Source organism: Musa acuminata, chromosome BXJ2-2 (genome assembly GCF_036884655.1).
Source record: "Musa acuminata AAA Group cultivar baxijiao chromosome BXJ2-2, Cavendish_Baxijiao_AAA, whole genome shotgun sequence".
In the NCBI taxonomy this organism is placed as follows: Eukaryota; Viridiplantae; Streptophyta; class Magnoliopsida; order Zingiberales; family Musaceae; genus Musa; species Musa acuminata.
Genome location: NC_088339.1, coordinates 20183317 through 20197827, shown reverse-complemented (window position 1 = coordinate 20197827; position 14511 = coordinate 20183317). Strand labels below are relative to the sequence as shown.

The window sequence follows — 14511 nt, the reverse complement described above, 5'->3', positions numbered from 1 at the left end:
TTACTAACGATTTTCTTTTGAATAAGCGAAGATCAATTAATTTTGTTACAACTCTTTCTCCTTTTCATATGTTTAGGAGAGAACCTTCATAAATGGTATTGGCAGTACTACCGCTTACGTTGGACGGTATTTATAGTATTGCTTGGGCAATACTATTCGCTTGACAATCTAGCGATATCATCGCCTGCCTGAGTAGTACCACCGCTTGATTGGACGGTACATGTCACGACCCGAGTCTGATGAGCCAACTGGCCAATAACTCCATTTTGGTCCTTCAACCATGGACCAAAATGCTTAAGCGGGAGTTAACGTAATACACTCATCGGGCCCTTATAAGCTAATCATACACATTGCCCAGAGACATCCGATAAAATTGGAACGATACAGAGAAGATTAACATGGCCCCTACGCAAGGATGACACGCACAAATCGAGAAACGGTGAAAATTTTCTTTGATGCATTTTAGGAATCAAGGATGATGAGGCAATTTGGTCCTCCTATTTCAATTGTTTCTGATTAATTAAATGGGATGAAAGGGTTGATCGGGGATATCAAATCAGAGTGGCACAGTGAAAGCGTGGTGAACTTAATTTCGTTGGTGGCATAAAAAATGGATGATGCGAATGGAAAAGATATTTGATGTACGAAATTGCTTCAATGATCAAAAGATTTCTTTTGCCACCTTATATTGGAAGTAGAGGTTGATCATTAATGGGAACAATGAAAAGAATTTTTGAAGATCAATGGCAAGAATGACAAGGACAAGTTTACCAATAAAAATATGATTGGAAATGAATTAGAAAGTGATAACAAGAGGGTCGTGATATTTGGTATCAGAGCCGACCTAGCATTTGGGCAGGGTGAGAGGGCTCAAGTAGGAAAGGGCTACCCGTGGATGGAGTCGAGAACTCATCACGGCGTGGAGCCACCACTGAGTTAATCCTCACATGCACTATGCTAGGGTTCGATCTGGGATATGTTGGGCCTTGATGAGGACGTCAAGCTAATTGAGTTGGAGATATTGTAACATCACATTAGTCTCACATTGGAATTGGGCAATGTGTATGATTAACTTATAAGGGCCTGATGAGTGTACTACGTTAACTCCCGCTTAAGCATTTTGGTCCATGGTTGAAGGACCAAAATGGAGTTATTGGCCAGTTGGCTCATCAGACCAACTAGTATTGTAAGCTTAAGCAAAAGACATTTGGATTTGAAAATGGAAGTCACCACAAAAGACTCAATCATGTGTGATGCAAGTTTCCCGATCGTTTCTCCTCGTGCAAGTGTTCTAATCAGAATTATTAGTCTTTGATCTCATATTTATTCTGAATTATTCGAAAGATTTCAGCCTAGAACCTGATATTTCTCTTGTTAGATACAAAAAATCATGGATCTGAAATTTTTTGGTAAACTGACCCCTTTACATTGTTTCAGCCATAATTTCCAGCACCAAACGTGGATTTAGGCAGGACCTTGTTCATTCGAAAGTAGGCTCTGATACCAAATGTCATGACTCGAGTTTGATGAGCCAACTGGCCAATAATTCCATTTTGCTCCTTCAATCACGGACCAAAATGCTTAAGCGGGAGTTAGCTCTTATAAGCTAATCATACACATTGCCCACTTCCGATGTGGGACTAATGGGATGTTATAGTACAACCGTCTAACAACTTGGGAGCTTGGACTCTAGCGGTACTATCACTTGCCTGGATGATATCATCATCTGACAACTTCAGAACCTGAGCTCTAGTGGTACTATCGCTTGCCAGGGCGGGTTGGTCACCAGCTGATATAATATTGGATTCTAGAGAAATCTTGAGCCTTGTGATGTTTTGAGGTGTTTGTGCAGCCCAAATATTATATTATTCATTTGGAGAACTATTTCTTTGGTCATTATTGGCGAATTGACAAATATTTACAGCTCCATCGTACATATATTTTTTTTCAAGGTCATTAGAAGATTGAACACTCATGATAGATAATTTATTTCACTATAGCTATGCTCATTGTATTATGTGATAGATTAGTCACACAACATGCACATGTTTCATATATGCTCATATATGGTGGCTTTGACAGTATGGTCTCATTTAATCTTACCAAAAGTTTTAACAGTTGCAAAGTCAGTGGGTCATCCAGACTGCGTATGTTTTTGTTTTACAAAGGCAAAGAAACTATTTGCAAAGTGAAACATCTGAACGATGCGGGACAAAATCCCCATTCCAAAGAAATCAGATTTGATTAGTGGATAGCAATAATTACAGCAGGAAATCCATCACAGGTAGTCCTCTTTATCTCATCAAATAAGGTGAGAACTTTTTGCCAATATGGAAATGAGGAAGGAATAGCAGTTGCTATGCAACATTTCATTTCTATTCTTTCTAAGCATCCAAAGAGAGGTGGTAATAAAACATCTTTTAGCCAAGGACTCGAGGGCCAACTATGTAAGTGTCGGAACTGATGTTTCAGAGGCAAGATCCAAGTAATGCAAAGCAAAATGACATTTGAAAAAAAATGTGTTCAACGGAGTCAAAATTAGATCGATGCAGGAATTAGTGAATGATATTTGAAAGCTAATGAAAAGTGGAAAGATAGCTCCAAAAGAGTTTTCAAAGAAACATTATGATGCTTGAAGAACATTGAGGTTCACATAGTTATCCAGCTATCTCAGATCTCATCTAAGCCACAATGCTTGTCTCGTAAAAAAGTTGTAAAGGCTTTTCGAGGTAGCAATTCCATCTTTTGGCTAGGTGGGGTGAGGATAAGGTCAAAAGCACGAGTAAGTCATTCAAGAATGTTAAGAAAGATAGATAATTCGGAAAGAGGGATATCGGTAATTCATGAGTCTTTTTAAGGAAGATAAACCATTTGGAGAGAGGGATATTGGTAATTCAGTGGATGTTAGTGAAGCTGATAAATTTTTTAAGATTATATTTGACATTTTTCATAATTGAACATATATTTTTCCAAGTATAGGATGAGTTTTGAGAGAGATGTTCTAGGGGTGAGGAGTTCCATACTTGGTGGACATGATCTTAACCCATAAAGTGTGATCAATGCTAGCACTACTAACATTGAGGGTGAGAAGGATAGACACCAATAGAATTTTTGATTAGAAAATAGTCTCTAAGGAAATAAATGTGACATTATTTTAGCTGATAAGCCTTAACTTTTTGGATGCACTAGAGTCTCTCCAAAAGAAACTCTTAGAAATGTTAGAGATCTTATGGATAGTGTTGTTAGGGAGCTAAGTGTTAATCATAAGTGAAGAGGAAGGAGTTGAGAACAAAATTGATGAGTATTGTTTTACCCATCTTGGAAATCATATTCATCTACCAACCTTGAATTTTGGATGTGATTTTGTCAATTAATCTATCTTCGAAAGGTTGAAGGAGATGATCATAAGAGATAAAGTCCTCAAATAGCCAATTCCCCTCCCTAATGCCAAGAAGGTTATCATATTGAATCTCAATGTTTTGATAAGAGGGAGAGGCAAGGCATTTTGAGTGCTCCTAAGGGTGATCTTTAGGGTTTCTAAAAGGCATTGAAAGAAAAATTCTTTAGGTTTATATGAGAGGTTTATTAGAGGAGTCGTACTTATGTAGGGATAACTCAATAGCTTTATAATTAATCTCATATATTGAAGAATTTATTTGTCTCAACGTATGTAGGCAAAATTTGCTAAATCACATTAATCTTATGCTAACTAGCTAGTATATTCTTTAATAGTTGATAACTATAATTTTTTTTTTTTTTTTTGGTTTTTAGAATCATCTCTCCATCCCCCACTGGTGGTATCCGAGTCTAATAGTGTTTGGGGGTGAAAGCATGTTGATGAAATTCTTGGAAAGCTAGAAGAAAATAAGCTTTAAGAGTAATATAAAATTTGATCATAAATTTGTCAAGGCTCGATCTTTTTGTCTAATCCCATGGATTTGAGGATAGAGAAGATCTGGATGCAAGTAAACTCCTTCGTAATGGAGTCCCATTTATTAAGAGATATGAGAGAGATGAGGGTAGCAAGATTGATTAGAAGACCTAAGGAAGATACAAGCATCCTAAAGCTTGGTGTATACTAGGAGGCAAAATGTTCAAATATGATTAACATTTTATAAGATTTAACCATTCTCAAGTTGGATGATGTTGATGGAGTTAATATGATTTCTTATATGAGCAGTTATGAAAGAATTTTGTGTTCTTATTGCCTTGTTCGATCTATTTGGATTTGGATCGAGTCCAACAAAATAATTATAAAGGGCATAAAGCTTCAAGAAATCAACATAGTTGAGGGGATCATAATTTTCTTTTAGCAAGGGAGGAAATCTCATCAATAGTGGATTGAAGGTTTTGTTCAAGATTACTAATGAGTGATCAGCTCCAATGAGTTGTTCTAGGATCTACTAATGAGACTGAAGATAGACATTTGGGTATTAAATCCATAATAGTTTAAATTTAAAAGGTCAAGTGTTTTGATGAGGTTTAAGGCTATAATCAAAAGAAATAAGAATGTAGGATAATCATAAGCAATACGAGGGAGATGTTGATAGTAACATGTTTAAAAAGAGTGAGCGGAGGATTATTCACAAGAGCCTTGTTAAGATGAGTCGAGATACAAGAATTGCCTAAACTGTTGTTACATCATATAAAACAAGATCCAAAAAACTTTGTCCCCATGAGACTAGAATGTGAAAGAAATTTTGGTACCAAAAAATAAAAAAAATTAGTTGAAAAGCATGCATATCAAGCTCGTCTTTAGGACAAACAATACAATCTAGATCACACAAAGAATCCAAGAAGATCGAGAATTGCAAAATTTATTCATAAATCATTCCAAATGAAATCCGTCGATGCTTATATAAACCACAGATAGAAGTCATGGGGACTTAGTTGTTATGCAATAATTTGAAGCAATTGAGAATTCTTACTCATGGTAGTCATCTTGAAGAGGTCTGCTCTCCATGCCATCAAAAAGCCCTTCGATCTATATTGGGCTGGATAAAAATCACCTTTCCATTATTGTTTGAAACTTTTTATCATGTATATGAGTTTCCAAAATGGAAATAATATGAAAATTTTGTGAATAAATAATTTGATCTAAATGGTTAGTGTAAGACTTTTTATTAGCCCATAATAATTCTAGAAAATGATGTTCATAGCTAAAATAATGAGCGAGTGAAAGAAAAGCTAATAAAATGAGGTGATTTCCATGTCGTAGCTAGAACCTGAATTGTGAGAGTTTGTTTTCAATTCAAGCCATTTCTTTTTTTCTTTTGTATTTTAGATAAAAAGTAAGGGATCAGGGCTTACCTGTCTTTAGGAAAGAAGTATCTATGCTCTAAGAATGCAACATCTACCACCACTCAAAATATTGAATCTCAGATTTTAATGATGAAACCAATTGATAATGTTTATCTGATCTACGTTTTGAGTGACGCAGGAAGCTTCGATGAGGGAGAGATAATTAAAGCAAGAAGAATCATGTTGGGTCGGAGTAGAACATGTCAGAAGATTAGACGTCAAGCCGGAGGATCGGTCGACGTATCGATAGAAGGCCTCGAGCCAAGAAGAGCAAAAATTGGGCCAAGGAAATTAGAGTTACGGAGGTCAACTAGTCGATTAGGCAATAGGCCGCAAGAGAGGACGATGCACCGAAGTGTTGAATCTCGTATTCTGATGATGAAACTACTTGATATATGTTTATGATTTAATCTGCGTTTTAAGTGACGCAGGATGCCTCGATCAGGATGAGACAATTAAAGCAGGAAAATCATGTTGTGTCGGAGGAACATGTCAGAAGATTGGACGTCGGGCCGGTGGATCGGTCGACGTATCGACAGAAGGCTTCAGGCCGTGGACTCAGGCATCGGGCCAAGAAGAGCGGGTATTGTGCCAAGGATATCGGAGTTGCGGAGCCAACTGGCCGATTGGGCAATAGGCCGCAGGAAAGGACGATGCGCCGAAGAATCAGACGAAGCGTCGAGGGACCAATGACATGCCGGACAACTTGGTTAATTGCTTAGGATTAATTGTCTCGATCGAAGTTTTGTTTACATGTGCAAGATTAACTACGATGAAAGTAAGACATGCAGTAGGAGTTGCGCTGGAGTCAAGACAATGATCACGTTCGGAGTTCGAGAGTTCGATGGAAGTTCGGACAATCGTCGGAGGTTCCGCGGGAACAAATCCGAGAAGTCCATAAGCTTGCCAAAGAAGCTCGTCGAAACTCACCAAGTGGATCGTCGCAAGTCCAGGAGTTTGCCGAAAGTCCGCAGGAGCATCACCGAGGGTTCATCGGATGATCAACGAAAGTTCGCCGGAAACTCGCCGGAAGAAGCGATTGATGCACCGGAGCAAGCTACAGAAATTGTCTTAGGATTTATCGTAGTTAGCACAATGATTAAGTTGGAAATGGGAGGTGATCCCATTAGCTTAATCTTGGGGCAATTGGGCCCCTAAAAAACCCAAATTGGGCCGAATGGATCAACCCATTCGGACCCTGATTGCTGTGGGAGGTGCAACCGCCCAGGCCAGGAGGTAGCATCGCCTAGGCTAAGTCTTCGAGTGAGACTGGGCGGTGCAACCGCCCCAGCCAGGAGGTAGCACCGCCTGGGCTCAGTCTTCGAGCGAGACTGGGCGGTGCAACCTCCCCTGACAAGAGGTGGCACCGCCTGAGCTCGGTCTTCGAGCTCTGCCAAGCGGTGCAACCGCCTCAGTCAGGAGGTTGCACCGCCTGAGCTCAGTCTTCGAGCTCTGGCAAGAGGTGCAACCACCCCTGACAGGAGGTGGCACCGCCCAGAGGCTCAGTCTTCGAGCTCTGCCAGGCGGTGCAACCGCTCCAGTCAGGAGGTGCAACCGCCTGATCCCGGAATTCCGAAAATTAACAGTTTTGAGCTCCAAATTTGAACTGGGTTGGGGCCTATAAATACCCCACCCATTCAGCACTGAAAGAGCAAGAACCAACATCGAAATCTTGATCTTTTCTATGATTCTTAGAGCTCAAAATTGTTGTAAAGGCCAAAAGTTCTTCTCCCTCTGTTCTTCCAAGTTCTGAGTTGTAAAGAGAGGAGAGAAAATTCTGTAAGGGTTGTCTCCTAAGCCCGTCAAAAGGAATGAAACTGTAAAAGGGTGGTTGGCCTTCGCCTATTGAAGGAAGGCCTCTAGTTGACGTCGGTGACCTCGTCGGTGGAGGAAGCCAAAAGTGGAGTAGGTCAAGATTGACCGAACCACTCTAAATCTCGGTTTGCATTTACTTTGAGCAATTTATCTTTACTGCAAACCTCCTAAATAGCTACTACCTTCTGCGCTTTTACGAACGAGTTTCTAAGTTCAGGGCTTTCCGAATCTGCGTTTAGACGTAAATCGGCTTTTTCGTACGATCATTACATTTCAGTTTACGTTTACGTTTTGATTTCAATCATAACTGTAAACTGCCTTCTACGCATTTATAAAACGTATCTCAAAGTTCAGTATCCTCAAAATTGGCATTTAGACGTAAACCGGTTTTATCGTACGAATGTCGCATTTCAGTTTGCGCTTGCTTTCTGATTTTCATCATAAACTGCAAACTGCCTTCGTAGATTTACTTTAACGTCATCTCGCTTAATCTTAAGTTAAAGTAATCTTAGAATCAGATTTTACATCGAAATCGTTTTTATCAAACGAACGCAGTTTTCGATTTTAATAGTGAAAGATTTCCGCTGCACTAATTCACCCCCCCCCCCCCCCCCTCTTAGTGCTCTTGATCCTAACAATTAGTATCAGAGCCCGGTATTTCTCATTTCAGATTTACACCTGAGAGAAATGACTCTTCAAGAGGGCTTATTGGTTGTTCGTCCACCGTTGTTTAATGGATTAGACTACACTTATTGGAAAACTCGAATGAGAGTTTTCTTGATTTCTATGAATTTGGATTTATGGAATATCATTGAAAATGGTTTTCAACTTCCCTCCAAACCGATGAACGAATGGTCGGATTTGGAGAAGAAGTATTTTTCTTTAAACGCAAAGGCTGTGAATGCCTTATTTTGCGCTTTGGACAAAAATGAGTTCAATCGGATTTCTACGTGCGTAACGGCTTTTGACATTTGGCGAACACTTGAAATCACGCACGAGGGAACTAGTAGAGTCAAAGACTCGAAAGTTAACATTTTATTGCATGATTTTGAACTTTTTCGAATGCAACCAAGCGAGACTATAGGCGACATGTACACCTGTTTCACGGATGTCGTCAATAGTTTAAGAGCTCTTGGAAAATATTTTTCGGATTTTGAACTCGTAAACAAGATTTTGCGTTCTCTTTCTAAGAAGTGGGATTCAAAAGTAACTGCAATACAAGAAGCTAAAAACCTAAACAACTTACCACTTGAAGAACTAATTGGTTCGTTGATGACATATGAAATGGTGCACAATGCACATGATGAACATGTTGAACACAATCACCTTCCAAAGAACAGGAAGGATTTGGAACTCCGGACAAATGAATGCCACTTGAGCGATGACTCAAGTGATGAGGACAATGATAAACTTGAACTTCGAACACTAAATCTTAATAAGTTTATTAAACAAAAATCTAAAATAGATAATAAACTTGAACGAAGGAAGAGGCCAAAGAAGAGGAAGGCAACCAAGGATGAATCAAGAACTTCCAAAGGTGAAACGGCGAATTGGGCTTTGACGGGCTTCGACTACAAGGTAAGTAACTCAACTCTCTTGAATTATTTCGAAATTACATGATGCTCTTCATAATACATTTTCTTTTTAATATAGAATTAATTTTCTTGAAAATTACATGTTAAATAATAATAATAATAATATATGATGAAAATGCAAAATTTATGATCATGCTAGTAGTTTTGAAAATAATCATGAAAAATACATATTTTATGATAAACAAACAAAATGATTTTGATTGAAAATATGAAATCATGCTTGATGATATAATGATGTTTTGATACCATGATTTTATTCTATGCATGAGATTTTAAAAATCGTGTTTATTGGTTTTATAATTATGGATGATGAATCTTGCGATTTTCGATTTTCACGGTAATGAAAGTGCCTTATTGATCTTTGTCGTAATAAAACTTGCACTTTCGATTTTAAAACATGCTACATGTTTGGCATAGATGAAATAAAATCATATGAACTAAAACAACTAAAAAGAGAAAAGTATTTTTCTTGAAAATTTATTTTTCTCTACCGTATTGACTTTTTCACTAAGAGATCAATAAAATTATCTATGCCATTTTGAATCTCTTGAAAGTAATGTTGAGATTTTGAGGATGAGTTCTTATTGAAATTTATTGAAATGAATCGTGATTTCTTGGAATTATAACTTGAGAATTCTTTTTATAAATCAAAATAACTTACTGTGATTCTTTCTTTTTGCTATTTGAATTATCTAAAAAGAATCATAATATGTCTCTTAATATTCATAATTTGTCTACATGATTCGTAAATCTCATTACCAACTCTTCTTGATATTCCTTATGTGATGATATGAATACATGAAATATTCATTAATTTATTTTGATGTATACAAATGAAAAGTTATGATCATGCATGGTAAGATATAATTTGACAAAATTGATACCATCATGATATGAAGCATTTATGATTTGCAATGATGCATGCAATACTTGAGCTTTTTAATTACGATGTGATGTATTGCGTATGATGTAAATCATGATTTAAAATGCTATGAGTTGTTACTAAAATGATGTATGTTGATTTAATGTCATGAATACTCTAAATGATGAATGTTTGGTATCATGATCAAAATGTTGATAAATAGTTAAAAATTTAAGTATCATGTATGATATGCTCATAATATTGATTGATTTATTCAATATCATGCATGAATGAAATATAAGGTTTTTGAAATTGTGCATGTTCGAATTTGAAAATATAATGATGCATAAATAAGATTGAAACCTTCCCTTGTCATGATTTAGAAATTAATGTAAAGGGTCTTCCCTTCTCTTTCCCAATGACATAGGGGGAGAAAGAGTTGCTAATGTGCACATCTCAAAGAGAAAATTGCTAGCTTTCGTGTCTTAAAATGTTGAAAATTTTTTGCTAGCTTGTATATTGTAAACTTGCTATCGTACTATCATGATGATGAGCATGTCTTATCTTCATAATTGTATTTGAAAAACTATGGCAAAAATATGTCCGAATGATTGAACTTGTTAAAATTAATTTTCGGACTTTCTTGATTGAATGATCAAATCACTCGACTGCCACGATGATTTTACACAATTACATGCCCTAATAACAGGTTGGAAATTATGTGCTTTGGATACAAAAATTTTCATGATAATAAGCATGTTTTGTCCTCATGATTGTATTTGAAAATCAATAGCACAACCTTGTCCGAATGCATGAAAGTGTTAATTTCATTTTCGGACTCTCTTAACTATTGGCATCCTAACAATTGGATTTTTGAATTATCCTCTTCTAGACTTAATAAGCATATGTCATATCAAGTTTAATTCATATCATTAATTTTTGACATATGGAATCAATCAGCAAATACATCTCTTAAACACTTATCATGTGAACAATATTTTGTTTGAATATTTGGTATAAATTCCTTCTTGAAAAAGGAAGTCATTTTTACGTACAAGGATTTGATACATATCTTGATACTTGTAAAAATGAAGCGTGCTTTAATATCTTATCGATTTTAACTTCATTCGAGTAAGCTCAGAAATAGCTTTCCTCCGTCATGCAAAAAGAAAATAACAAATAAAATGGAAGAAGTTTTCAAAGCTATCTCCATGTCATGTTTTCCTTGAAATGTTTGAATATTTGGTATCTTATCACTTTTTGTTGAAAAATGACATGAACCTGCTTATGGCATTGCACTTATATTTAAAATTTGCTTATATCGTTCTCCTTTTTGTTGACGACAAAGGGGGAGAAATATATGAATTGATGCTATGAACACTGATGCTATGATTGCCAAATTTGCATTATGCCATGTCTGCATCATGTGTTAAGATGTCAAGAACTTGTATCGTAATTTTACGCATTGATATCTTACCATGTGATGAAATACTACAATTGATAAACACTTGAAATGTTTGCGTTATGATATCAAAAGCTTACATCACAATTTTACATGTTGATATTTGATAATAGCAAACTTGCATGATGATAAAACTTGATATTATGTTTTTCATGCAATGAGTTGAACCAATATCACAAACGCTTGATTGTGGTACTTCTCCTTTTTGTTGATGACAAAGGGGGAGAAGTATGATGTTATGAATAAGTTTATGCATAAGTTCATGATGACGTGTTGCAAGTATTCATGATGAATATTGTAATGACTTGAATTCAGTTTGAATTCAAGGTTTTATCAATATGATATATTGATAGGGGGAGTTTGTTTAAACTCCGGGAGATAAGTTTAACTCCGTCATCAAGTGGTTGTCATCATCAAAAAGGGGGAGATTGTTGAATCTCGTATTTTGATGATGAAACTACTTGATATATGTTTATGATTTAATTTGCGTTTTAAGTGACGCAGGATGCCTCGATCAGGATGAGACAATTAAAGCAGGAAAATCATGTTGTGCCGGAGGAACATGTCAGAAGATTGGACGTCGGGCCGGTGGATTGGTCGACGTATCGACAGAAGGCATCGGGCCGTGGACTCGGGCATCGGGCCAAGAAGAGCGGGTATTGTGCTAAGGATATCGGAGTTGAGGAGCCAACTGACCGATTGGGCAATAGGCCGCAGGAAAGGACGATGCGTCGAAAAATCGGACGAAGCGTCGAGGGACCAATGACATGCCGGACAACTTGGTTAATTGCTTAGGATTAATTGTCTCGATCGAAGTTTTATTTACATGTGCAGGATTAACTACGATGAAAGTAAGACATGCAGTAGGAGTTACGCCGGAAATTCGAGAGTTCGACGGAAATTCGGACAGTCGTCGGAGGTTCTGCGGGAACAAATCCGAGAAGTCCATAAGCTTGCCAAAGAAGCTCGTCGGAACTCGCCAAGTGGATCGTCGCAAGTCCAGGAGTTTGCCGGAAGTCCGCAGGAGCATCACCGAGGGTTCATCGGATGATCGACGGAAGTTCGCCGAAAACTCGCCGGAAGAAGCGATTGACGCACCGGAGCAAGCTGCAGAAATTGTCTTAGGATTTATCGTAGTTAGCACAATGATTAAGTTGGAAATGGGAGGTTATCCCATTAGCTTAATCTTGGGGCAATTGGGCCCCTAAAAAACCCAAATTGGGCCGAATGGATCAACCCATTCGGACCCTGATTGCTGTGGGAGGTGCAACCGCCCAGGCCAGGAGGTAGCACCGCCTAGGCTAAGTCTTCGAGTGAGACTGGGCGGTGCAACCGCCCCAGCTAGGAGGTAGCACCGCCTGGGCTCAGTCTCCGAGCGAGACTGGGCGGTGCAACCTCCCCTGACAAGAGGTGGCACCGCCTGAGCTCGGTCTTCGAGCTCTACCAGGCGGTGCAACCGCCTCAGTCAGGAGGTTGCACCGCCTGAGCTCAGTCTTCGAGCTCTGGCAGGAGGTGCAATCGCCCCTGACAGGAGGTGGCACCGCCCAGAGGCTCAGTCTTCGAGCTCTGCCAGGCGGTGCAACCGCTCCAGTCAGGAGGTGCAACCGCCTGATCCCGGAATTCTGGAAATTAACAGTTTTGAGCTCCAAATTTGAACTGGGTTGGGGCCTATAAATACCCCACCCATTCAGCACTGAAAGAGCAAGAACCAACACCGAAATCTTGATCTTTTCTGTGATTCTTAGAGCCCAAAATTGTTGTAAAGGCCAAAAGTTCTTCTCCCTCTATTCTTCCAAGTTCTGAGTTGTAAAGAGAGGAGAGAAAATTCTGTAAGGGTTGTCTCCTAAGCCCGTCAAAAGGAGTGAAACTATAAAAGGGTGGTTGGCCTTCGCCTATTGAAGGAAGGCCTCTAGTTGACGTCGGTGACCTCGTCGGTGGAGGAAGCCAAAAGTGGAGTAGGTCAAGATTGACCGAACCACTCTAAATCTCGGTTTGCATTTACTTTGAGCAATTTATCTTTACTGCAAACCTCCTAAATAGCTACTACCTTCTGTGCTTTTACGAACGAGTTTCTAAGTTCAGAGCTTTCCGAATCTGCGTTTAGACGTAAATCGACTTTTTCGTACGATCATTACATTTCAGTTTACGTTTACGTTTTGATTTCAATCATAACTGCAAACCGCCTTCTGCGCATTTATAAAACGTATCTCAAAGTTCAGTATCCTCAAAATTGGCATTTAGACGTAAACCGGTTTTATCGTACGAACGTCGCATTTCAGTTTGCGCTTGCTTTCTGATTTTCATCATAAACTGCAAACTGCCTTCGTAGATTTACTTTAACGTCGTCTCGTTTAATCTTAAGTTAAAGTAATCTTAGAATCGGATTTTACATCGAAATCGTTTTTATCAAACGAACGCAGTTTTCGATTTTAATAGTGAAAGATTTCCGCTGCACTAATTCACCCCCCCTCTTAGTGCTCTTGATCCTAACACGAAGAATAAAATGAGACGTCGATTAACCAATAATATATCGGATAATATTTGATTAGTTTAGTAATAATTGTCTAGATCGAAGTAGGTTTTAAGTGTGCAGGATTAACTACGATAGCGATCAAGGCATAAAACAAAATGAAGTCTTTGAGTCAAGAATGAGATTTTGTTGGGAGTTTGAAAGTTCATTGGAAGTTCTATCGGAATTGATCGAGAAGTCTAGGAGCTTGAAAGAAGCTCGTTGGGACTCGCTAAGAACATTGTCGTGAAGCCTAAGAGCTTGCCTGGAGTCCATTGGAACATTACCGAGAGATCGTCGAAAGTTCACCGGAAGATCGCTGGAAGCTCACCGGAAGAAACCTAGACTAATCGGACTTGACTTGCTTAGTGTATGCCTTAAAATTCATAGTTAGCACATAATTAGGTTAGAATAACTCAATTAGGAAACAATTGGGCCTAAGTTTGGGTTGTGTTGGGGTAAGTGAAAGGCCTAAACAATGATCCAACAGGTGGCACCGTCAATGGCTCAGTCCATAAGGCATAATCTCTAAGATTATGTCAGACGGTGGTATCGCCAGACTGGGCGGTGGTATCGCCAGACTGGGCGGTGGTATCGTCCAGTGTTAAGCAATGGTACCATCAGTTTGGGTGATGGTACCATCCAGACATAGTCTTCTAGGCGGTGGTATCGCCCAGTGTTAGTGTTGTAGGCGGTGGTATCGCTAGTACCCCGAAAACTGGGGATATGACTCTTTTAGGCTCCAAGTTTGAATCCACTTAAGGCCTATAAATACCCCTCCATGGTTAACATACACAAGAATTAAAACAAAAACGCTGTTGTAATCTTATGAGAACTCCTCTTAAGCTCTAAGTGTTAGTTTTGTTTAAGAGAGGAGTGAATGGGGTTGTAAAGGTTCTCTCATGAACTGTCAAAAGGAGAATCAAGTTGTAAGAGTAGTTGATCTTCTCCCATTGATGGAAAATTG

General features: G+C 38.6%; 1 non-coding gene across 1 annotated transcript; it reads left to right on the top strand.

Annotated features, from left to right (window-relative positions):
* The first annotated feature begins 352 nt into the window (after positions 1 to 352).
* On the top strand, positions 353 to 451 carry LOC135606356 (U6 spliceosomal RNA). Its single transcript, XR_010484808.1, has one exon. It is a non-coding gene; the product is annotated as a U6 spliceosomal RNA (small nuclear RNA).
* Positions 452 to 14511: the final 14060 nt, after the last annotated feature.